A 25586-nucleotide genomic window follows, 5' to 3' on the forward strand; every position below is an offset into this window, starting at 1 on the left:
AAATTCATTCAACAAGTATTCATTGAACACATCCTAGGTACTAGACATTTTCTAAATGCTATAGACACAGCAATGAACAAAAGAGATAATATTCCCTGCTCTCATGGCACTTGCTTTCTAGTGGAGGGAGTCAGACAAACAGTTAATAAAACAAAATAAATAAGTAGATTAGCTGGTGATAAGTGTTCAGGAGGAAAATAAAGGAGAAAAATGAGCTCTGGAGTATAGGAGTGAAGGATAGTGTTTGATAATTTTAAATAGGAAACATTATTTTCCTGAAATTTCCCCAACTGAATCTGGTATGATGAGAGTCTTTTTCTGTCAGATAGAGCAACTACATAACAATAGTAAAAGACAGAATAAGGATCATGATCAATGACCAAGGGAGAAAAGAGCTTAAAAAAAAAAAAAAGAAGAAGATGAGTTACCTCATTGATATTGGGCCACAAATTTTATAACTAGCCTGTGATCTATTCTCCAATTTTATCTTCACTGTCCCTTGGTTAATTATGATCTTAATAGAAGCCTTGTAAGTCATATTTATACCCGGTAATTGTACAGAGAAAACAAAACACCTGGATATACTAGAAAATGTTTTAACTGAATACTTGAGAGTGAAAAAGTATGAACAAAAATTTACAGTGCTCCTTAAGCCTTCATGTGTGTATGAAATTCTTGGAGATTTCTTAAATATGCAGATGTGGGGGCACCTGAGTGGCTCAGATCATGATTCCAGGGTCCTGGGATAGAACCCCACATCAGGCTCTCTGTTTAGTGGGGACGCTCCTTCTCCCTCTCCTTCTACTGCTCCGCCTGCTTGTGCACTCTCTGTCAAATGTATAAAGTTTTTAAAAAACACAGATGTCGATTTAATAGCTGTGGGATAGGCTTGAAATTATTATTTTATTATTATTTTTAAAGATTTTATTTATTTATTCATGAGAGACACACACACACAGAGGCAGAGACATAGACAGAGGGATAAGTAGGCTCCCTGTGGGGAATCCAGGACCCCAGGATCACAACCTGAGCCAAAGGCAGATGCTCAACCACTGAGCCACCCAGGTGCCCAGCCTGAAATTATTTTATTTATTTATTTATTTATTTATTTATTTATTATTTTTTAAAAAGGATTTTATTTATTTATGAGAGGCACAGAGAGAGAGAGCCAGAGACACAGGCAGAGGGGGAAGCAGGCTCCCCACAAGGAACCCAATGTGAGACTCGATCCCTAATCCCGGGATCACACCCTGAGCCGAAGGCAGACGCTCAACCACTGAGCCACCAGGTGTCCCCCTGAAATTATTTTTATTTTTTTTATTTATGATAGTCACAGAGAGAGAGAGAGAGGCAGAGACACAGGCAGAGGGAGAAGCAGGCTCCATGCACTGGGAGCCCGACATGAGATTCGATCCCAGGTCTCCAGGATCACGCCCTGGGCCGAAGGCAGGCGCCAAACCGCTGGGCCACCCAGGGATCCCCCCTGAAATTATTTTAAACAAGCTTCTGTGTGAGGCCAATGCTGCAGGTCCTTGGACTGCATTTTGAGTTGCAAGTTTCTACTATGTTTTGCCAAGTTGCCTTCCAGGAAGCAGATACATTTGGATAGTATTTCATGCTTACGAAGTGTTTTAAGTGTAAAAATACTCTCATATAGATTAATTCATTTGGTTAGTTTAGAACCATAGGCATTTTCATTCATCCTTGTTTTATGGATATGGATATAGGCTTTGCTTGGCTACTAGAAAGTTTAAGAACAACCAGGATGGTAATGAAAATAAAACCTTGTCACATAAGGGGCTACTGAAGAGACTTTGGATGTTTAGCCTAAAGGATATATGTACATGATAATACTTCAATATACTGTTATAGGGAAATGTTTACATAAGTCTATTTTGAGTGGACATAAAATCTATCTAGGACCAACCATGTGAATGTTACAGAAAAGATGAATTTGCCTCAATATAAAGAAGAACCTCTGGCTAATAATGGTGTATAAATATTGGATGGACTATTTTGTAAAGTAGTGAATTCTATATCTTTGTAAGTATTCAAACAGAAGTTAGATAACCACTTATTATAGGATACTAGGAGGATTCATGCAGGCAGGGTGTGATAGTGAAGTAAAGTTGTCACTAAGTATAATATTATAGGGTCTGAGATCTTATCCTTATTAATTACAATTCTATTATAGGTATGAAGTTGCTGAGAAGACTTTAGATTTGATTTGCAAGTATGCTTGAAACTGTTGGTACTATTCACCCATCTACATGGTTTGGGCCCTGCAGTCACCTCCCTGAGCCTTCCTGAAAGAGTCCAAAGTCTCTTAATTATGGATACTCCCATGAGAAGAATGTATATATCAACTGTGGTATCTCTTCCTCCTTCAATTTTAGCTTTTTATTATCTTTCTCTCTCTAGAGAGAAAAAGAAAGACAGGAAGAGAGAAGACTCAAATTACTAAAATTAAAAATGAGACTGGGGGCATTACTACATATTCTACAGAAAAAAAAATTGTGAGATAGTACAATTAACAATTGTATGGAAAAATTGGTTAGTCTAGATGAAATGGACACATTTCTAGAAATGAAAAAGCTACCAAGACTAAATCACAAAGAAATAGACAATCTAAACAGACTTATAACTGGTAAGGAGATTGAATCAGAAATTGAAAATATCCTGACAAAGAAAATCCTAGGACTTGATGGCTTCACTGGTGAGTTCTACCAAATATTTAAAGAACTAATCAAATCCTTCTCAAACTTTCCCAAAAAATTGAAGAGGAGGGAACACTTATGTTAGAAATTACCCTGAGGGGATCCCTGGGTGGCTTAGTGGTTTAGTGCCTGCCTTTGGCCCAGGGTGTGATCCTGGAGTCCTGGGATCAAGTCCCACATCGGGCTCCTTGTGTGGAGCCTGCTTCTCCCTCTGCTTCTCTCTCTCTCTCTTTCTGTCTCTCATGAATGGATAAATAAAATCTTAAAAAAAAAAAAAAGAAATTACCCTGATACTAAAGCCAGCAAAGACTCCACAAAAAAAGAAAACTACAGATCAATATTTTTTTATAAACACTGATGCAAAAATCCTCAATAAAACACTAGCAAACAGAATTCAGCAGCATATTGAAAGGATTATACTCCATGATTAAGTGGGATTTATGCAAGGATGGCTCAACATATACCAATCGACCAGTGTAATAGACCACATCAAAAAAATGAAGGAAAGAAAACACATGATCATCTCAATTGATTCAGAAAAAAAATTGACAAAATTCAATACCCTTTCATGATAAAAACACTCAATAACAGGGATAAAAGGCACATGATAAAGGCCATATATGAAAAACCTATAGCAAACACAATACTCAACTGTGGGAGACTGAAAGTTTTTCCTCTAAGATCAGGAACAAGGCAAGAATTCCTTTCTTCACCACTTCTATTTAACATAGTACTGGAAGTTCTAGTAGGGCAATGAGTCAAGAAAATGAAATAAAAGCATCTGAATAGGAAAGAAGTAAAATTATTTCTGTTTGAAGATGACATGATCTTACATATAAAAAATCCTAAGGACTCCACAAAGAAGTTATTAGAACTGGTAAGTGAATTCAGCAAGTAGTAGGATACAAAGTCAACAAACAAAAATCAGTTGATTTCAATATACGAACACTAAGCAGGAGCACCTGGGTGGCTCAGTTGGTTAAGCATCTACCTTTGGCTCAGGTCATGATGTCAGGGTCCTGGGATCAACCCCCAAGTCAGGCTTCTTGCCAGTGGGGAGTCTGCTTCTTTCTCTCCCTCTGCCTCTCCCCTTGCTTGTGCTTTTTTTTGTTTTGTTTTGTTTTGTTTTCTCTCTCTCTCAAATAGATAAATAAAATCTTTTTAAAAACCCCAGTGAGCCATCTGGAAAGGAAACGACAAAAACAATTTCATTTATAACAGCATTAAAAAGAATAAAATACTTATGAATTAACCAAGGAGATGAAAAACTTGTACAATGAAAACTATAAAACATTGCTGAAATAAATTAGAGAGGGCATAAATAAATGGAAACACTCTCATGTTCATAGCTTGGGAAGACTTAATTTGTTAAATTCTTGTATTACCCAAAGCAATATGCAGATTCACTGTAATTCCTATCAAAATCCCAAAAAACCTTTTTTGCAGAAATAGAAATATCCATCCTAAAATTCACATGGAATCTCCAAAGGAATCTGACTAGCCAAAACAATCTTGAGAAAGAACAAAATTGGAGTACTTATGTGTCTTGATTTAAAAACCTACTGCAAATCTACAATAATCAAAACAGCATGGTATTGGCATAAAGATAGACATATGGATCAAAGGAATAGAAGAGAAAGTCCAAAAATAAACAATTGAATATATTATCAAATGAATTTTGACAAGGATGTGAAGTCCATTCAGTGGGGAAAGGAGAGTGTTTTGAACAAATGTGTTGGGAAAACCAGATATCTACATGCAAAGAAATAAAGCTAGACCTTTACCTAACACCATATACAAAAATTACCTCAAAGTAGATCATGGACTTACGTGTAAGATCTAAAATAATGAAACTTTCAGACAAAAATATATGGCAAAAACTTCATGATGTTGGCTTTGGCAATGATTTCTTGGATATGACACCAAAGGCATGGGGAATGAAAGAAATAGACAAATTGGACTTCATAAAAATTTTAAAAATTTGCATATCAAGAAACACTGTCCACAGAATAAAAAGGCAACCTACAGGCTGGGAGAAAATATGTGCAAATTCTGTATATAAAGGATTGGAATCCAGAATATATAGAGAACTCCTAATACTCAACAACAAAAAACATACAACCTAATTAAAAAATGGGAAGGACTTCAAAGAAAATATATGGACATTTCTCCAAAGAAAATATATGGATGGCCAATAAGCACATGCAAAAATGCCCATCATTAGGGAAATGCAAATAAAAACTTTGATGAGATACCATCTCACAACCAGTAGGGTAACTACTAAAAAAAACCTCAGAAAGCTGTGAACTGTTGGTGGCAATGTAAAATGGTATAGTCACTGTGGAAAACAATATGGGGCCTCTTCAAAAAAATTGAAAGCAGGGTCTTGAAGAGATATTTATATATCCATGTTCACAGTAGCATTATTTGCAATGGCTAAAACATGGGAACAACTCAAGTGTCCATTGACTGATGAATGGATAAGCAAAATATGATACACACACACGTACACACAATGGAATATCAGGCTTAATAGGAAAGAAATTTTGCAATGCGCTACAACATGAATGAAATGTGAACACATACTAAGTGAAATAGACGTGTACTATATGAGTCCATTTATATGAGGTATTTAGAATTGTCAAATCATAAAGACAGAAATTAAATGATGACTTCTAGGGGCCGTGGGGAAGGGAAATGGAGAGTTATTGTTTAATAAATAGAGAATCCAGATTTGCAAAGTGGGAGACATTATGGAGATGAACAGTAGTGATGGCTCAATGTGAACATATTTAATACCACTGAATTGTTAGTTAAAAATGACTAAGATGGTAAGTTTTTTAATGTCACATTTTATTTTAACTCATTAAATAAAACAAAACAAAATAAAAACTAAACCATGTCTCACTCCCTGAGGACAGGAATTACTGAGCTGGGAGGACAAGTTCTCTTACAAAGTTGCTTAGACCTTAGGCAAATGACCAGCTAAACTAGTTTTATTGTCACATGACCATGACTCAGTTTTTTTCTGCTTGAATGAACTCATCTGTATCTCCTGTGTGATGTGTACAGTTCCATCACTTCTTTGTGCTCTATATTTTCTGGGGCAGTTCAGATAAGGGAATGTTCTATAGGCTGGATTAAAAAAATAAGTTTATCGAGATATAATTCACGTTATATAATTCACCAATTTAAAATATGCAATTTGATGGTTTATAGTATATTCACAGAGTTATATAACCTTTACCATAGCCAATTTTAGAACATTTTTATCACCCCCCCAAAGAACTTCTGTACCCATTAACAATTACCCAAATACTCTTGGTCATAGGCAACCACTGATTACTGTTTTTACTTTCTGTTGCTATAGATTTTCCAACTCTGAACATTCCATAAAAATGGGATCATATTTTGTGTGTGTGTATGTGATGGCTTCTTTCACTTAATATAATGTTTTCAAGGCTCATCCATTTATATCACATATTAGTATTTCTTTTTCTTGATGAGTAATATTTCATTGTATAGATACTGCAGCTTATTTATTCATTCACTAGTTGATGGACAGTTAGGTTGTTTTTTTCTTTTTGACTATCATTAACAATCCTGGCATATGTATTCATGTGCAAAATTTTGCCTATTTCTGGACCAGATTTTGATGAAATTTCTGGAAGGTGGAATTAGGATGGGACCATTTTAACAAACCAGAGCAGAAACCATGGCCCAGAACATATGGGAGAAAGGTGGAGCAGGGATGGGAGGTATCTTTATCGATAAAGGCTATTGAAGACACCATCATACCTATTATTTATGCAATACTTATTAATTACCAAGCATCATCATTGTTACAACAATCCTATGAGAGAATAAACCTTGTTAGCTTCATTTTATGAGAGAGAAAGCGGATGGGCAGAATTAACTAAAATGCTGAAAATCACATAATAAGAAGGACTTTGAATCTGGTCTACCTAAGTCCACTTTTAGTTGCTGCACCAAACTACAAGCCCTAAACTCCATTGTGGCAGGTGTGGGGAGAGTGTGGGACATTGATCAAGATAATTAAATGAGAATTTATGTAAGAGCTGAGCTAGTTCTTCATGTTTCTAGTCATCACCTTCCAGTACAGAGCCTGGGACCAGCAGTATTTACTCCAGGATTAATTCTAATTGACAGAACAAATTTTGAAGTCCTTAGAAGATTATGTTTATTCTCACAGTCTACCATATCCCAGCATCCTTCCTAGACTTCATTCCCAAAAAACTTGTTGCTATTTCCTCAAACTGCCTTTTGCTAAGTCTCCCAGCTCTTCCTTTTGAAAAATGCAGTCTGACAATTTTTGTCTTTAGTTGGAATACTATATCTCTTTCACTTAATCTCTAAGTCCACCATTTTACCATTTATATTCTATCTGCCACACCTGTTCTACTTTTCTTTTTTTCCCTCTGTGCTTACTCTCGAATTAATGAAATCTATTTATCCTTCTTCCTCCATTAACTCATTTGTTGTCATTTATTATTTTTAGGAGTTTCCCTAGGGATCACAGTAAGCATCCTTGGCTGCTTAAGGTCTAAAATATATTTGTATTTTTACTACTTCCAAGATAATGAAAGGTCTATATAATACTTTAAAGTTCTTTACTTCCCTCATACCTTCTGTAGTACTGCTGTCATGTATATTTAATTTTTCATACATTTAATGCCTCATTACACATTTTAGTTGTTGCTTCATGCCATCAATATTCTTACACACACATTTACCTATTCATTCTTCAGTATTTCCATGGTTCCATCTGGGATCATTTTCATTTGCCCAGAGAACTTTTATTATTTTGTTTTCTTTATTTTTGCCCACAGAGCTTTGACTTTCCTTTAGTGTGGTGTACTGGAAACTATTGCAGTTTCTCTCTCTTTTTTATGAGTTATTTTACTTTCATTTTTGATGTACATTTTCAAAAGGTATAGAATTCTGGATTGGCAGTACATCCACCTCTCAGCACTTACAGAAAAAAAGATTCTATTGTTTTCTAAATTCCATCATTTTGATGGAGAAGTCTCCTTTTGGTTCCCCTGTTGATGATCTTAAAATATTCTTTTTGTGTTTGGTTTTCATCAGTTTTACTGCCAAGTCCATGGATGTTCTCTCTGGAGTGTTCTGGAAGGTAGTTAAGCTGAGTTTGGCTGACTGAAAGCTTTTGGTGAGTCACAGTCAAAGGCCTGGGGTATTTTCCAGGCTCCCTTCCCTTTGGAACTTCAATTTTTACCTCCTTAGTTCTTTGGGATTTTCAAAAATCCAACCTCTTAGCTTCTACTTTCTAAATGGTACATGCCTCAAACCCTGAAGCTGACTGTCTGGTTCACCCTCAGTGAGCTTTCCTTCTTTACAGATCTTGGTTCTTGCTGTCTTGGTAATTCCCTGATACTTTTAACAAATGCAAAAAATGTTTTATACTGTTTTTCTAGTTGTTTTCAGTGGAAAGATTGGCCTAATATAAGCTAATCAGTTATAGCTGGAAGACTTCAATGACTTCCAACTATTTCTAATAGTTTCCTATGTTTCTATCTCATATAGGTCCAGAAAAAAAATCATTCAGTTTCTTCTACTCTTTTCATCTTGCCAACATTCTATTGCTGAAGGTCTTGTGAGACAGTATCTTCCTGGCATGGCTCTTTCATTGCTCAACTTTGTGCATACCCTCACTCTGAACCACTAAATTCTTATCCCACTACAAAGATGGAGATGTAACTGTAAAACACTGATAAATACATTACAAAATATTTAAGATATATAAAATGTATACTATGAGTACACACATGTACTTACTTCCCAGTTGAAGTCCTCCCTCTACCCTGATTTTTTATCCCTTTCCATACCTGTCAAAGGGTATCCAGTCTCTTGAATCTACTGTTTATCTTTTTTTGGTGCCTTTCTTTATGCTTTTGCATATATGCACAACTCAAACATTATATATGGTCAGAAATATGTATTATGCCACATACATTCTTGGGCAACTTGCATTTTTGCTTAATGCTATCTTTGTGAAACCCATGTTTTCTAAGTATATGCAGCTTTAATTCATTTATTTTCATTATATGGAGAATTCCTTTATATAACTGTATTGCAATTCAGTTAGCTCTTCTCCACTGATGAATATTTATATTCTTTCAAATTTTTTCTATGACAAACAATGGAGCCCTAAATATTCTTTTACTTATTTACTCGTGCACCTGTATAAGAGTTTCTCCAGGGTACATGCCTCACTGTACCCTTTATATTTATAGCATAGTATAAAGAATAAGTTATAGCGGATATTAGAATTATCTTCTCTTAAAGCCCATTTATTCAAATCAGATCTCAGAGTTACTTAGCAGAGGCTAACCTCAGAGTCCAGGACTAGCTGCCTCCAAAACCCAGAGAAAAAAAATAATCACTGTTAAACTCATTTGTTCTTTGAGAATTATCCTATTCTCAGTACAATTAACAATAAGAACTTCATGTTCTTCAGCGAAAATTCAGGCCCTTCTATTTTCATGATCTAGACAAACCATAACACTAGAATGAGAGTATAATAGAATAAGAGTATACTGTTAGAATGACAGTAGAACTATTCCAAAGTTGGAATTATGGAGCTTTGACAATGGGGGCAACCCCATTAATTGGAGCATGTTGTGCCACTGTAGCCAATATCTTTCTATTTTGCTTTTTCCTCTCAGGGAAGGACTGCCTGAATCATTCCTTTTGCTCTGTTCTCACTTCTACTTTTGTATGCTGGAAGCCAAATCATAAATAAACAGGTCACATACATCACTCAACAACTGGTTTTAAGCCTAGGTTGGTCTAGCTCCAGATTTATAAAAAATCAAAACAAAGCAAAAAAAAAAAAAGAAAAACAACAATGCCAAACATTTCACTAGTTCTCAAGGATCATAACTTTGCCAAAACACCCAATTTTTATTTCTAAACAAAACATTTAATCCTACAAATATAATTGAGTAGCATGTGAAATTATTTGTGTACAAGATTATACATTGAAGAAAAATGGAAGAATATTGGAAACAAACAAAATGTCCATCAATAGGAGATTGATTCAATAAATTACAGTGCCTGCATGCAATTGAATAATATGCAACTTTTAAAAGAATGAGAGAGTTCTCTGTATGCTTGTTGCTAAGGCATATTATTAAATAAAAAAGCAAAATATAGAGCAGTATATATATTTTGCTGTTCTTTGTGTAAAACAAGGGGAAATAAGAAAGCACATTTTAATTTTCTCATATTTGCATAAATAAACTGAAAAATGATGCTGGACATTAATAAAAGTGAATACCTGAAGAGACCAGAGAGAGGGTAGGAACTAAAAAGAAGGGGATGAGGACCTGGGCAGATAGAGGTCAGGAATGAAAGTAAGATTTTTCACTTTTTTACTTTAAAGCTTTTGAAGCAGGAAAATATATAATTATAATATAAAAAAAAACAAGTATATAACAAACTCAACACTTAGTATTAGTCCATGATCAAAACAACATCTTCATTTGAGTTATTTCCTCCAGTCTTGCCTAAGTAAGGTGTGAACGCTTGTCTTGCATTTTCATTGCTGAAAGGATAGGGCAATGGAGGTTGCCTTGGTGGCTCAGTTGGTTTAGCATGCAACTCTTGATTTCACTCAGGTCGTGATCTCAGGATTGTGAGATTGAGCCCTGTATGGGGCTCTGTGCTGAGCATGACTTAGAGATTTGAAAAGACCCCAAACCAGGGCACTTCACCATGAAATTTCAGAACTGCATGTATAACAAGAAATTCTCATGACCTTCTAGAAAAAGAAATACAAGTCATGCATAAAGTCATGTAGAGAATGGACATGACAATGAGCTTTTAGTAACGTAGAGGGTAGAAGGCAATGAGACCATGACTTCAAAAGTCTAAGACAATTTGATTTTTAGCTTATAACTTAATATCTAGCTGAACTGCTTACTAATCAAGTGTCAGCATAGATATATGAGAGATATGGCATATGTTGTTTTTTGGGTATCCAAGAGCTTCCAAGTTCGTTTTTCCCTTTCTACCTTGCACTGTAGGCTGGGAAAGGTGATTATTTCAGATGCTTTCACACTTAGAAATCACCACACAATTTCAATTTTGGCCAAGGAGACATAAATAGAACTCTTCTAGTGGATCTCTGAGAAAGAATTTGATTGCCCTTCATTTGTCTCTCCCTTCTTTTTTTCCTCTCCTTTTCCCTTCCCTCCCTTTCTCCTTCCTATTTAGTTATCTATCTATCTATCTATCTATCTATCTATCTATCTATCTATCTATCTATCTATCTATCTATCTATCTATCTATCATCTATCTATCTATCTATCTATCTATCTATCTATCTAGACATAGCATAACCTTCATCTTCTTACTTTTATGATATTGGGGTGTCTTGTTTTTTTTTATTTTTTTTATTTATGATAGTCACACAGAGAGAGAGAGAGAGAGAGGCAGAGACACAGGCAGAGGGAGAAGCAGGCTCCATGCACCGGGAGCCTGAGGTGGGACTCGATCCCGGGACTCCAGGATGGCGCCCTGGGCCAAAGGCAGGCGCCAAACCGCTGTGCCACCCAGGGATCCGAGGGGTGTCTTGTTATACATTTTCCCTTTTTTTTTCTTTCTTTTTCTCTTAACACCAAATTTCCAAAGGGCCTTATTTTCTTTTGTCTTCCTTTTCTCTTCTAGAGCTAAGACTGTCTCATTAAATGCAGTCTATGTTTACACCGGACCTGTCTGTTCAGATTGTATCAATCATTTTAAACGTGTCTAGTTCTTCTCTTAGATTTGAAATTCCTTCCCAGTAGTCTGTGCTCCTCTCTGCCTAGATGCTTTTTTAGTTTTTTTTCTAATGTATGAAGCCCCTTTCACAAGCTTCCCCCTCCTTTCTTCCATGTAGTTTTTATTGGTTCACCTCCAAATAGTCTTGCAATAGGGTGTTGTGGGGTGGTAAACTGAGAGACCATACATTGTAATTTGCTGATTTTATTCTTTAACTGCAGTTATTTTGCAGTTTTTTCACTGTCTTTAAGTTATACCGAGGGCATGATTTGGTGGAGAAATTACTTTTTCTTTGTAATTGTTTCAAATCATTTGATGAGGATCCTGGGGGATGGGTCACTATACAGCCATCACTGTCCTCAGCTACTCCAGAATTTTTGCTTATACATGTGCTTGTTTATATGTATTCGTTTAGATAATAAATTCTTGAGAGACAGGATCTGCTTATTTTTTCCTTACTAGCATAATGCTCTTGCATGTACTTGTTGCTAAATGATTCTCTTATTCAGGGTCAATGAAATGGTCCCTTAACCATTGGGATGCCTCGAGGATTACTGATATATTCCTATTAGTTTTAAATTTAAGGCAAAGAGACTGACTAGTATTTACCTTTCAGTAGTATCAGTGAAAACTAATGAAAAAGTTGGAATAATGATAAATTTTTAAATAAGTATAGTAAGATTACTTTCATATGTGGCTAGGACCTTGGGGAGGGGATACTTCTTTGCAAGGAGATCATCATTTATAATTACCATACTTCCTAGTTTTGTGGATTTTGTGTTGCAATAACACCTGATTAGCTTGTTTTCTTAATTAGGTTAAGTGTTTCTTACTGAAATGGTGTTCACTTTATCCATTTGCTTTTCAAACTTAAAAATAAAAATCATGGCTGGCGAAAGGCAATGTTAGCTCACACTCTCCATGACATCATGTATTTTACATGGAAATTTTGTGAGACTTATGGAGGACTATGGTCTTTACAAAGCCTCTCAGAAGAGCAGATGCTGAATTTCTTTTTGGTGCTTATTCTTCTTTTAGCTGTCTTCACTATCAGGAAGTTCTTCCTTATATGAATCCTTCATGTTACTGAATCCTTCCTGTTAACCACAATACCTTCAATAAGAAAACAAATAGCTTGAATTTTTGTTGGTTATTTTCTCCACAGACATATCCATAGTTTTAATTCCTACTGCATTTTGTGTAATTTAAAATTATATAGCTTAATTTTATAAGTCAAAGATAATTTTTGTCTATTCTTAAATATTCTACCATACATGCTGGGATTATAGATCATACTTCATTCTTTGAAAATATTCCACAGGTAGAAGACTTAATTCACAGAAATTAAGGTGGAGGGATAGAGCCAGGCAACTGGTAAAGCATCTGAATAAAGGACTATTTTAATTTTAATTTTTTAAAGATTTATTTATTTACTTGAGAGAGAGAGAACATGGGGCAGAGGGGCAGAGGCAGAGGGAGAGAATCTCAAGCAGATTCCCCACTGAGCATGGAGTCTAATGCAGGGCTCTATCTCATGACCCTGAGATCATGACCTGAACCAAAATCAAGAGTCAGATGTTTGACTTCCATCCAGTGCTCTTGAATGAGGGATTACTTTTTAAAAAAATGATAAATATATCTATTTACTTAGTAAATATTTATTGAGTATATAGTGTGTGCCAGGTATTGTGCATACTTGTACTCCTGGACAAATTGTTGTGCAAAGACTTTCAAGAATGTACTTTAAAAAACAAGTAATTATAACTAGCACATTGGCATGGGAACATGATTGTTTCCAAAGTATTTGAAATATTTTGTGTTTCATAATAGTTAAAGCTGTCTTTTACAATTTTGTTTATAGTATTAAAGTTCACGAAGTGTTGCTTTTATAGATAAAATAAAGGGGCACTTCAACTATGACTCTTTTTGAATTATCACAACTTCAAAACTATTGAAAATAATACCTAGATTTTTGCAATGACCTCTTGACTGATCTTCTTGTTTTTACTCTCGCCCACTTAGAATAAATTCTCCACCATGCAGCCAGATTGTTTTCTTATATTGTTAATTTAACTTATCCCACTTCTCTGCTTAAAAGCCCCCATCAGTTTCCCATTAAAGTTTTTGAGTCTTTTAATATTTGTTAAAAATATTTTAGATCGGTCGCATTTTGTTGAGTGTAACATATCTACAGAACAAAATAATATTATAATGTATATAATTGGAACAGTGAAATCTAATCAACAGTAAGCTCTGTCACAACCAGATATTTAAAAGGAATGCAAACACCTGTATAAGTTGAGTTTTAAGATAAATAGAGGCTCAAGATTATAATGTATCCAGGAAAAAAATGTGGAGAAATTCCCTACATTTTATTTTATCATTTATTTTTTAAAGATTTTATTTATTCATGAGAGACAGAGAGAGAGGCAGAGACATAGGCAAAGGGAGAAGCAGGCTCCCTGTGAGGAGCCTAATGTGGGACTTGATCCCAGGACCCCAGGATCATTATCCAAGCCAAAGGCAGATGCTCAACCACTGAGCAACCCAGGTGCCCCATGAAAATCCCTATATTTTAGAATAAAGTCTAAGCTTTTAGACTATAGTTAAAAGACTATAGTCTTGGCAATAAGTTCTAGAGAAGCCAACGTGACTGCATCTTTGCTGTGCTATTTCTCTTAGTTGCAAAACACTTGTTTGGGGGCACTATTAACCTTTCAAGGCTACCTTTGGTTTCCCCTGGTTATAACACATGGAGAAATGTACAAAGGTAGTTGTTAGGGATAATCACCAAATGTTTTCAGAAGAGGATATTTTGTTGACTGAGATGATGGGTTTGAGGTTACTGGGTTGGAGAAGCCCTGGAGAACAGAATTGTTCTAATAATCCAAGAGTGGAAGGCTGGTGGGGAGAAGACACGGAAGGCATTTAGTTTGGAACCAGGGGATAGAGCAGCTGTGGGAAGAGTTGAGAAGAGGGCAGGGGTGGCATGTCATCAAAGAGGAATTTGAGAGAAAGCAGGGATATCTATTGATTTCTAATTTAAATTTTAATGTAAATTTTAATTAAATTTTTGCCTTATAGTGTCACATATATTTCTTTGTTTTCCCACAGAAACATCTGAATTATTTGTTAACACTTCAGAGAATTAGGTTTACTTTTAAGGAATAATCTTGTGGGAACAAGAACAGAGATTTCCAATGGAATTAATTTATTTACTTTAAGGAGTACACTGTACTCCATACTCAGATTTGCATATGTGCATGGAAGGAGGTTCAGGATGAGTATGGATATCTTGGAGACCTTGGATGAATATGGAGTCCTTCTTCTATTCCTCCAGATGTCTCTGTTTTCAGAACGTGATGACTTCAGAGCTGCAAATAGCTAAGGAGAGAGATAATACAGGTTTTTTTGTAAGATTTTAAGCCTTATGGACCAACCTATATTATACTAGGAACAAAAGCTTTCTTCATGTAGCCTATTTGGAATCCTGTCTTACAGGTGGCACTAGGATACCTGAAACAGAATATTAAGTTTGGATCTAAACAGTAGTGAGAGGGAAGCCTGGGTGGCTCAGTGGTTGAGCATCTGCCTTCGGCTCAGGGTGTGATCCCGGTCCAGGGATTGAGTCCTGCACTGGGCTCCCTGTGAGGATCCTACTTCTCCCTCTATGTCTCTGCCTGTCTCTGTGTCTCTCCTGAATAAACAAATAAAATCTTTAAAAACAAAACAAAACAGTAGTGAGAATGGGAACTAAAGACTAGACTTGGAGCCATAAGAACAGAGCTGAGAGTTATGGCAGAGAGATGGCTCATAGCAGAATGAACATTTGAACAGATGGAGGGCAGGTGTAGGAGAAGACCTTTCTTGCAGAATATGATTCAGGAGTGGTGGGAAGCTCTAGGCAGGCAAATGCCTCTCCATCTGCTGACTGGTACATGAAGTTCCACTTTTAGGTCTTTATCCATTTCATTTAGGTGGTGCCTTTGATGCCTCTGTCCCTCCTGTGACATAAGCACAAGGCTTCACGTGGTAGTTGCTAAATCCTGATAAAATCCAGATACCCAGAAAAGAGGGTATGCCAGATAAAATACAAATTTTGCACAGGCTATACTTACTTTAAAACATTATTTATTGTTTATCTGAATTTTAAAATTAACTGGTTGTCCTGTATTTATATTTGCTAAGTCTGGCAACTCCGTCTGGAAAGGGTCAACAATATTAGCAGAGGTCAGTCATTTAAAACTGAGTGTAAATTAATTTGTCAGATTTTTTTTTTCTTGAAAGCAAGGTTTTTATGGGGAGGGGTAAATCTATGGGAGTCTATGGGAAAAAGGAGTCAGGATGCTGGCCTTTAGAGAAAGTCTTTATGGAGAAAGAATAAATAATAAAAAAGCAGGAATTATCCAAGGAGGTGGTAATAGAGATGGATTGTGGAGTGAAAGATATCTGTGACAAAGGGAACAGCATGGGCCAAACCAGAGAAGTGAGAATCATAATGGTATGAGTTTAGGAAATAGGACTAGGCAATATCACCAGAGTATTAAGAGGGAGGCAGGGAGAAATAAGAATAAGAGATGAAGACTAGACCAGGAAGGCCTTGTATGCTCTTGAGCTTGGACATTGTCCAAAAAGTGATGGGTTTTGAGGATGGACTTGCCATGCCACACTTGCAGCAGTGTGGACGGTAGATGGGGGTGGCAGGGCATTAACTTCCATATGTTTACTTTGCCAGTAGAATGATTGATATGCAATATGCTTGCTTTACTCATTTATTTATGAGTCTACTCCCTGAAGGCATCAGGGTTGGGATGCTTAAGGATTTCTGTAATACATTAGGGTAGGTTTGCAATATGAGTCAGCCCCTTAATAACTGCAAAACTCATCAGATGATTAGCAGTGTGGGTTAGTGAAGGCCCCGTGATAGATTAATGCTTCAAATGCCTTAAGATGACATTTTTTTTTTTTTTCCTGTAGGGAGGAGTGATTCACGAGCATAGACATTCAGGCTCTGGTTATAATTATTTTATATAAGGTGAGAAAAGGTAGTCAGTGCAGCTAAACTCTATTACATTTAAGCAAAGGACAGTTGAATGAGCTTATAATATAATATAATATAATATGTAAACTTTAAATTGCACAGGAATTTCAGCTATCACTTCCTTGTGACTTTAAAAAACTTTCCCCCTAGTATTCATTTTGCCTTCAACTATTTTTTTTTTACTAAACATCATATTAGGACACTGCATCTACATACATCTTTGAAGATTACTGAGTATTATATTACCAGATTGTGGTCTTATCTCTTTAAAGAAATTAGTAGACATAGGCCCAGGGTGTCACATCCAAGGGGCTGCCTTTGGTCCAGGTCCCAGCCTGGAACTTGATCTCTTCATTCCATATCTTCTACTCAAAGTCCACATACTAGCTAGGTCTTCAGAAAGAAAATCTCCCTTTCACTGCAGGGTCCTGCTTTTTCTCCAGACTCATCCCTTGTCTTTTCCACCATTTCTTCAAATGTGCCCTGCTTGTTTGTATCTCCAGAACTTTACAGACAGGGGTCTTTCAGTAGGGATGGTTCCTTTTATTTTCTCCTGCAACACTTTTTTTGTTCACTTCCTTTACTATTTTTCTTCTGAGGACTGCATGTTTTCCTGGACTATTTCTTCTGATCCATTAATCTGTTCATTCTTACTAGTAATATACCTTCACAATATTTTATCTTTATACTAAGATGCTTGGTAAAGTAATTTTTCCTTTACTTTGTTTTCATCAAAATTTTCTAGATTCCTTTTCCTTAAGAATTCTTACAGATCGATTGTGTAATTGTCCTGTTAATGAGCAATTTGTTGGGTTTACTAATTCATTGAAACTCCTTTCCTGTATATTAGCATATTACTGTCTCTAGGTTTTCTCTTCCATTGTTCCAGTTATTCTTTTTTAGTCTCCTTTTACTTTCCCAGCTAGGATTCTCTCCTTATTTTCTTTTGATTGTCCTACATTTTCTCCTTAGCTGATTTCATCCATATCCATGGCTGACCTTGAAAGTAAAACAGCCAGTTAATTTACCAGCAAAATGGGTTTATTCCGGAACAGCAGAACTGCAGTTTGGAACATGCAAGCTATAGCAAAAGCCATAGGCAAGTCTGCAGAACAAAGCAGAGGAACATTCTTTTTTAGAGTGAAGGGGGGAGGGGGATTGGGATGAGCTGTTGCAATCTAAAAGTCTATTGGAATAAACTGGGAGTTCCAAGTGTAGTGGATTTTCACTGGTTGAGTTGTGAGAATCTCTCATTGTCTGGGCTGTTGCTGAGGGAGGAGGAAAGTCTTTCCTCCTCCTACGGCTCTGTGAAGGGAAGCAATGAGTGGTAAGATATGGGAAGTCCCTATTCTGACCTCTTTGACTCCATTTTACTTTTTTTTTTCTTAAAGTAGACTCCATGCCCAATGTGAGGCTTGAACTCATGACCCTGAGATCTAGAGTCCATGCAATTTACGGACTGAACCAACCCCTTCCTGACTCCATTTTAAAGGAAGTTTCCAAAAATAAGATAAAATAAGATAAAATAAAATAAAATAAATAAAATAAAGGAGGTTTCCTTTATTATGTATCACCTCAACAACTATTTTTACTCATGCTAATCTGAGATCTTTCTTTTCTATCTTCCAAATCCATATTTCCAATTGCCTTTGGGTCATCTCCACAAAGATCTCAAATTTAGCTTGTCCTAACTTGTCCACACTATTCTCCTCCAGACCTGGTCCTTTGAGATTACTTTATTCAGGTTGAAGAGTTACCATTGACCCAGGTTCCCAGAGAATTTCTAATGTCATCTACCCTCCACATTCAGGTAGACACTAATTCCTATCAGTTCTACTTTTCATCTCCAATATCACTACCACTGCATCTGTTTTGGTTAGAGTATCACAATTTCTTGCTTGGACAATAAAACATTCTCTTACCCGTGAGCCTTCCTACTGACCTTTCTTTTGCTAGTTCAGTTTCTACACATCTGCTAGGGTTGCTAGTGAGCAGGGGAAGGAGCACAGGGAGACAGACAAGCAGAGTCTGATGCTGGGATCAGCCTCACAACCCTGAGATCATGATCTGAGCTGAAATCAAGAGTCAGATACTTACCGATTGAGCCAACCAGGCACCCCTAGAATTTTTTTTATTGAAGTTAGATTTGCCAACATATAGTATAACACACAGTGCTCATCCCATCAAGTGCCCTCTTCAGTGCCTGTCATCCAGTTACCCCATCCCCCTGCCCGCCTCCCCTTCTACTACCCTTTGTTACCTAGAATTGTTTTCCTAAAAGAATTCTGGTCATATCATCCATTGTTTCCTCTACTGAATCTCCGTAGGAGACATTTTTGGGGGTCAGAGGTTGAGTATATTTCCCTCTACCCTTTTGAATTCTTGGCTGAGACTTTGGTAGTAAAGGACATAGAAAATTATTAACCTATAAACTCCTGTATACATGGGAAATACTGAGGGAAAAATAACTCCTCAAGGTGGCTTAGAATTCCAGTTTTTTAAAAAAGATTTTATTTATTTATTCATGAGAGACACAGAAAGAGAGAGGCAGAGACATAGGCAGAGGGAGAAGCAAAGTCCATGAAGGGAGCCTGATGTGGGACCCAATCCTGGAACTCCAGGATCATGCCCTGAGTCGAAGGCAGATGCTCAACCCCTGAGCCACCCAGGTGTCCCAGAATTCCAGTTTATATAGCATCTTCAACAAAGAACAACAAATTTGTGCAGAAATGACAGGACAAAAGAAAGCAGTTTTAGGTTTCTGAGAGTAGAGATAAAAGCTAGTTAGTAAAACTAGTTATATAGATATTTCTGGTGACTTCTTTAGGCTGATAGGGTCTAAAATAGTCTCTAGAAATTAACTTTTGTCCTTACTTGTAGAGCGAAGAGGAGGGACATCTTTATAAATTTATGTCCTGATTTTAGGCAAATGAGGGAGACAGGGAAGAGAGCATCTCTTACATCTACTTCTTCTCAATTGGCTTCAGCTCAAAATAATCCATATGCCAAAATGGTCTATTTTGGGATGGCATAATCTGCTACTCTTCAAAGTCATAAATTCCAAACTCCTTAGCATAACATGTAAAACTCTGTGTAATCTGGCCCAGGCTTCCTGTCCTCTTTATTTTCTACATCTTTCCTTTTTACTCCCATTACTGAGCTTGTTTTAGCTATACCTTTGCAGACCCTATTACTTCTGTTCAGAATACTCTTTCCCATTTTCTACTGCATATTCTTCATAGTCTTTGTCAAATGACTTCCTCAGAGAAACCTTCCTAAAAATGCCCAGGAAAAATTTCTCTTCCCCATACTCTATTCCCTTAATACCTCCTTCCTTTATATTTTGATCATATCTTACTGTTTATTATATATGTAGATATATATGCACACCCCCTACTCGGATGTAACATTCTTCATGTATGAAGTAGGTAGTACTCTTCACACTTATGACTAAATGCACTGTGACTATTATACACACATATGTATATGTATATATGTGTATATTGTATATATGCATGTATACATATGTATTTATGTGTATTTACATGCATTACACACACATATAAAGTGAACAATGCATTTAATCATGTTTCTGAGGAGTATTCCTATATATGAAGACTATTACATGGCTGGTGATATAAATATATTCTTTTTGTTCTTGATGGCCTCATGTGCTATTTAGAAGAAATGATAGGTACTGGTCAAATAGCTTGTGGAAAGAACTCTGGATCGGGGAGTAAGAGGCTTAGTTAGGCCCTTAATCTCCATGTTACCTCAAAGTTTCTATTTCCTTATTGTAAAATAGGGCAAGGTGATGTTAATAATTAGAGGAAATGTCATAAATATTAATAAAGTTTGTAAAAGATTCAGATATAACACAATGTATAAACATGAGAGAAGAGAATCAATGTTAATGAGTTCTTGTAATCACAGTGCTAAATATATTACTTCATTTAGTTTATTACTGTATGCTAGAATTTTAGAAACTAAGTAGAATGTTAAATACATTAATATAATATAATATAATATAATATAATATATAGCTTCTTTTGTGTCTGATGACATGAAACAGAGCTGTCTCTTTCTACCAATCTGGTTTAAAAATCAGTGATTATCATTGATAATGAGTTGGTGAAAAAAAAGATTTTACTTATTCAATTTGTTAATAAGTTTACCTTAGATTCAATCACAAACATACATATACATGCTAATAAACACACACAGATATTTTAAGGATGATCTGGCTAAGTCCCATTCAGAAAAATCAAGTGCCATTTAAGTCACCGTGCTCTCTAGTCCTTTGCTACTCATTTTGAAAAGAAGATTTATTTATTTATTTTTGAGAGAGAGAGAGAGAGAATCCTCAAGCAGACTCTCTGCTGAGCATGGAGCCTGACATAGGGCTTAATCTCAGGACCTGAAGATCATGACCTGAGCCAAAATCAAGAGTCAGATACTTAATGGACTGAGTCAACCAGGCATCCCGCCCATTTTATTTTGCATTATTAGTGAAGATGATGGGAGGGGACATACGTATGTCTATTTATTACATAAGACTATGTACACAGAAATTGTAAGTAACATTCTATCAAATTTAATGAAAATTAATATAGTCTATTTAATCTGTTAACAATCTAATTGGTTTTATTTAATGACTCATGAATTGGGCAGCATCCCATCTAGCAAATAGAAAAGAGCTCTGAGGAGCTGTACAAAATGATTTTATAGAAGGGGATGGGAAAAGGGTTTCTAGCAGACAGTCAATTGTTTCAGACGAGGTCAACTTCCTATGGGGGAGGGAAGGGGTCTATAAAGTGGATTACTAGTGTTGACTAGGTAATTCCAGATTGAATGATTAAAAGTTACACTCTATCATTCCTATTGTTTCCATTTACATCCTAGTATCATACTAAACAAAATACACAAACATGTTTGCATGCGCATATGCACACGCACACAGAGAATATTACTTTGGAGTCATATGCAGTTTGAACCTCTTTTGGCTACTAGAATCAATTTTATATATCCTGAAAACAAATTGAGATAGATTGGTTTACATTTTTCTCCTCAAACCACTGGTATTTCACTCATTCATGTCTAATCTTCTTTTTTTTTTATCATCACTCCAGTTTATTTTTTATTTTTTTTCATGTCTAATCTTCTTTACAGTGTTCTCTTTCTCCAATTAGACAAATTGAGTTAGAATATTTATCTTCCTTTTATTAGATACAAACTTAGTATAAATATCATAAGTGTCAATATTTTTACTATTTTCTTTCCTAAAGGAATATTGAAACTGTTGAGACTCTTCAGGATTTATTTTTAGCTCATTGATGAAATTCTGACATTTTATTGGTGGACAGCCAAGAAATATAAGCAGTATTGCATAATTCTCTGCTTATGTCTTCCAAAGTAAGTATCCATTATATTTTAAAAATAGCTTTTTTGAGGTACAATTGACATGTAGTAAGGTATATAAATTTAAGTGTACAATTAGGCAAGTTTTGGAATATGCAAACCTCTGTGAAATCATCACCACAATTCACATAACAAATGTATGCATCACCCCTCAGAATTTCCTCTACAATTGCTAATTCCTCCCACCTACATTTCCCTAGCTCCCAGCTTCCCACCATCCCTAGAAAAGTACTGATTTGATGTCTTGCACTCTAGATTGATTTGAATCTTCCAAAATCTTATATAATTAGAATCATACAGTATGTATTTTTGTATGGCCTTTTTCACTTAGTATGATTATTTTGACATTGATTTACATTGCTATGGGTAACAATAGGTCATTCATTTTTATTGCTGAGTAGTATTGCATTGTGTGAATGTTCCATGCTTTATCCATTAACATTTTTAAAAAGGTTTATTTATTTATTTTAGAGAGAGAGAGAGAGAGAGAGAGAGAGGGAGAATGCAAGCAAGAGGAGGGGCAGAGGGAGAGGGACACAAGCAGACTCCCCACTGAGCGGGGAGCCCAATATAGAGGCTTGATCCCAGGATCCTGAGATCATGATCTGAGCCAAATTCAAGTACTTTGCTCAAAAAACTGAGCCACCTAGGTGCCCCTATTCATTAACATTTTGATTGCATTAAGCTTGTGTATAGTTTTTGGATGTTACAAATTGCTGTTAATATTTCTGTACTAGGTTTTGCAGAGACATATATTTTTATTTTTTATCGGTTAATGAATATCTGAGAGTTGAATGATTAGGTCATATGGCAGGTATATGTTTAATTTCTAAAAGACTGCTACACTATTTTCTAAAGTGGTTATACACCATTTCACATTTCCATTAGCAGCATGTGAACTCTAATTACTTTCTTGGTAAAACTTGTTATGGTCAGGGTAGCTATGTATTAACATTTAATTTTGCATTTCTTAATGACCTGATGTTTAATATCTTTTCATATTATTATTTACCATCTGTACGTATTCTTTGGTTAAGCATCTGTTTAAGTCCTACCATTTTTAAGTTGGATTGTGTATCTTATTACTGAATTTTGGGCTTTCTTTATATATTCTGAATACACATCTTCTGTGAGATGTATTACTTGCAGATGTTTTCTCCCTATCAGTAGTCTGTCTTTTCATTCTCTTAACATTGTCTTTTCAAGAGTGGAAGTTCTTAATTTCTATAAAGTCTAATTCATAAATTTTTTTTGGTTTGTGCATTTGATATTATATCTAAGACATCTTTGCCTAGCGGAAAGACTTTCTTTTATGTTTTATTCTAGAAGTTTTATACTTTTTGGTTTCACATTTAGTTCTATAATCCATTTTGAGTTAACTCTTATATATGGTGCAAAGTATTAATTGAATTTTTAAAATATCATATAAGTATCCAATTGTTCTAGTATGGTTTGTCGAAAAGACTATTTTATCTCCACTGAATTCCTTTAGGAAAGTGAATGAATTGCTTAAAAAACGCATACTGCCAAAAGTCTCTTAAGAAACTCCTCTTAAGAAGTACATAACCTGAGTAGTCTACATCTATTAAAAAAACTTGAATTTGTAGTTTAAAATCTTTTCCACAAAGAACTTCAGGCCAAGATGGTTTCACTGGTGAATTCCACCAAACATTTAAGAAAACAATAATGCTAATTATAGACAAAATCTTCCAGAAAATTTAAGAGGGCAGAATACTCTCTGACTCATTCTACGGGACGATTGTTACACTGATACCAAAAACCAAGCCAAAATATAACAAAAAATAAAATACAGATCAATATCCATCATAAAAATACGTGTAAAAATCCTTAACAAATGTTAAATATAATCCTATAATCCATTATAATCCTATAGTCCATGTATAAAATGGATAGTATATCACGAACAAGTGGAGTTTATTTCAGCAATGCAAGTTTGGGTTAATAGTCAATGTAGTTCACCATATTTTAAACAAAACCATATGATCATCTCAATAGATGCAAAAAACACATCTGACAAAAGCCATCCTGCATTACTGATAAAAACTGCTAGTTAACTAGAAATGGAAGGAAACTTCCTCAATTGAATAAAGGGTATTTATGAAATATCTATAGCTAACATCATACTTACTGGTAAAAGACTCAATGCTTTATTCCTAAGATCAGAAACAAGGCAAGGATGTTTGATATCACTACTTCTTTTTTTTTTTCCTTTCCTTTCTTTTTTTCTATATATTTTTTGTTGAAGTTTGATTTGCCAACATATAGTATAACACCCAGTGCTCATCCCATCAAGTGCCCCCCTCAGTGCCCATCACCCAGTCACCCCTACCCCTGCCTGCCTCCCCTTCCACTACCCCTTGTTCATTTCCCAGAGTTAGGGGTGTCTCATGTTTTGTCACCCTCTCTAATTTTTCCCACTCATTTCCCATCCTTTCCCCTATAATCCCTTTCACTATTTCTTATATTCCCTGTATGAGTGAAACCATATAATGATTGTCCTTCTCTGATTGACTTACTTCTTACTCAGCATAATACCCTCCAGTTCCATCCATGTTGAAGCAAATGGAGGGTATTCATCCTCTCTAATGGTGCATTTATATTCCGTTGTATATATATACTACATCTTCTTTATCCATGCATCTTTTGATGGACACTGGGGCTCCTTCCACAGTTTGGCTATTGTGGACATTGCTGCTAGAAACATCGGGGTGCAGGTGTTCCAGTGTTTCACTGCATTTGTATCTTTGGGGTAAATCCCCAGCAGTGCAATTGCTGGGTCGTAGGGTAGCTCTATTTTTAATTCTTTGAGGAACCTCCACACAGTTTTTCAGAGTGGCTGCACCAGTTCACATTCCCACCAACAGTGCAAGAGGGTTCCCCTTTCTCCACATCCTCTCCAACATTTGTTGTTTCCAGTCTTGTTAATTTTCAACATTCTCACTGGGGTGAGGTGGTATCTCATTGTGGTTTTGATTTGTATTTCCCTGGTGGCAAGTAATGCGGAGCATTTTCTCATGTGTTTGTTGGCCATGTGTATATTTTCTTTGGTGAAATATCTGCTCATGTCTTTTGCCCATTTCATGATTTGATTGTTTGTTTCTTGAGTGTTGAGTTTAAGAAGTTCTTTATACATCTTGGATACTAGCCCTTAATCTGATAGGTCATTTGCAAATATCTTCTCCCATTCTGTAGGTTGTCTTTTAGTTTTGTTGACTGTTTCTTTTGCTGTGCAGAGGCTTTTTATCTTGTTTAAGTTCCAATACTTCATTTTTGCTTTTGTTTCCCTTGCCTTCAAAGATGTATCTTGCAAGAAGTTGCTGTGGCCAAGTTCAAAAAGGGTGTTGCCTGTGTTCTCCTCTAGGATTTTGATGTATTCTTGTCTCACATTTAGATCTTTCATCCATTTTGAGTTTATCTTTGTGTATAGTATAAGAGAATGGTCTAGTTTCATTCTTCTGCACGTGGCTGTCCAATTTTCCCAGCACCACTTATTGAAGAGACTGTCCTTTTTCCAGTGGATAGTCTTTCCTGCTTCGTCTAATATTAGTTGACCATAGAGTTGAGGGCCCATTTCTGGATTCTC

General features: G+C 35.8%; 1 long non-coding RNA gene across 1 annotated transcript; it reads right to left on the reverse strand.

Annotated features, from left to right (window-relative positions):
- Positions 1–14717: 14717 nt before the first annotated feature.
- On the reverse strand, positions 14718–18792 carry LOC125755415 (uncharacterized). Its single transcript, XR_007411915.1, has 2 exons — positions 18662–18792; positions 14718–14907 (listed from the first exon to the last, which is right to left on the reverse strand). It is a non-coding gene; the product is annotated as an uncharacterized LOC125755415 (long non-coding RNA).
- Between the last annotated feature and the right edge of the window lie 6794 nt (positions 18793–25586).

This window comes from Canis lupus, chromosome 7 (assembly GCF_003254725.2).
Source record: "Canis lupus dingo isolate Sandy chromosome 7, ASM325472v2, whole genome shotgun sequence".
In the NCBI taxonomy this organism is placed as follows: Eukaryota; Metazoa; Chordata; class Mammalia; order Carnivora; family Canidae; genus Canis; species Canis lupus.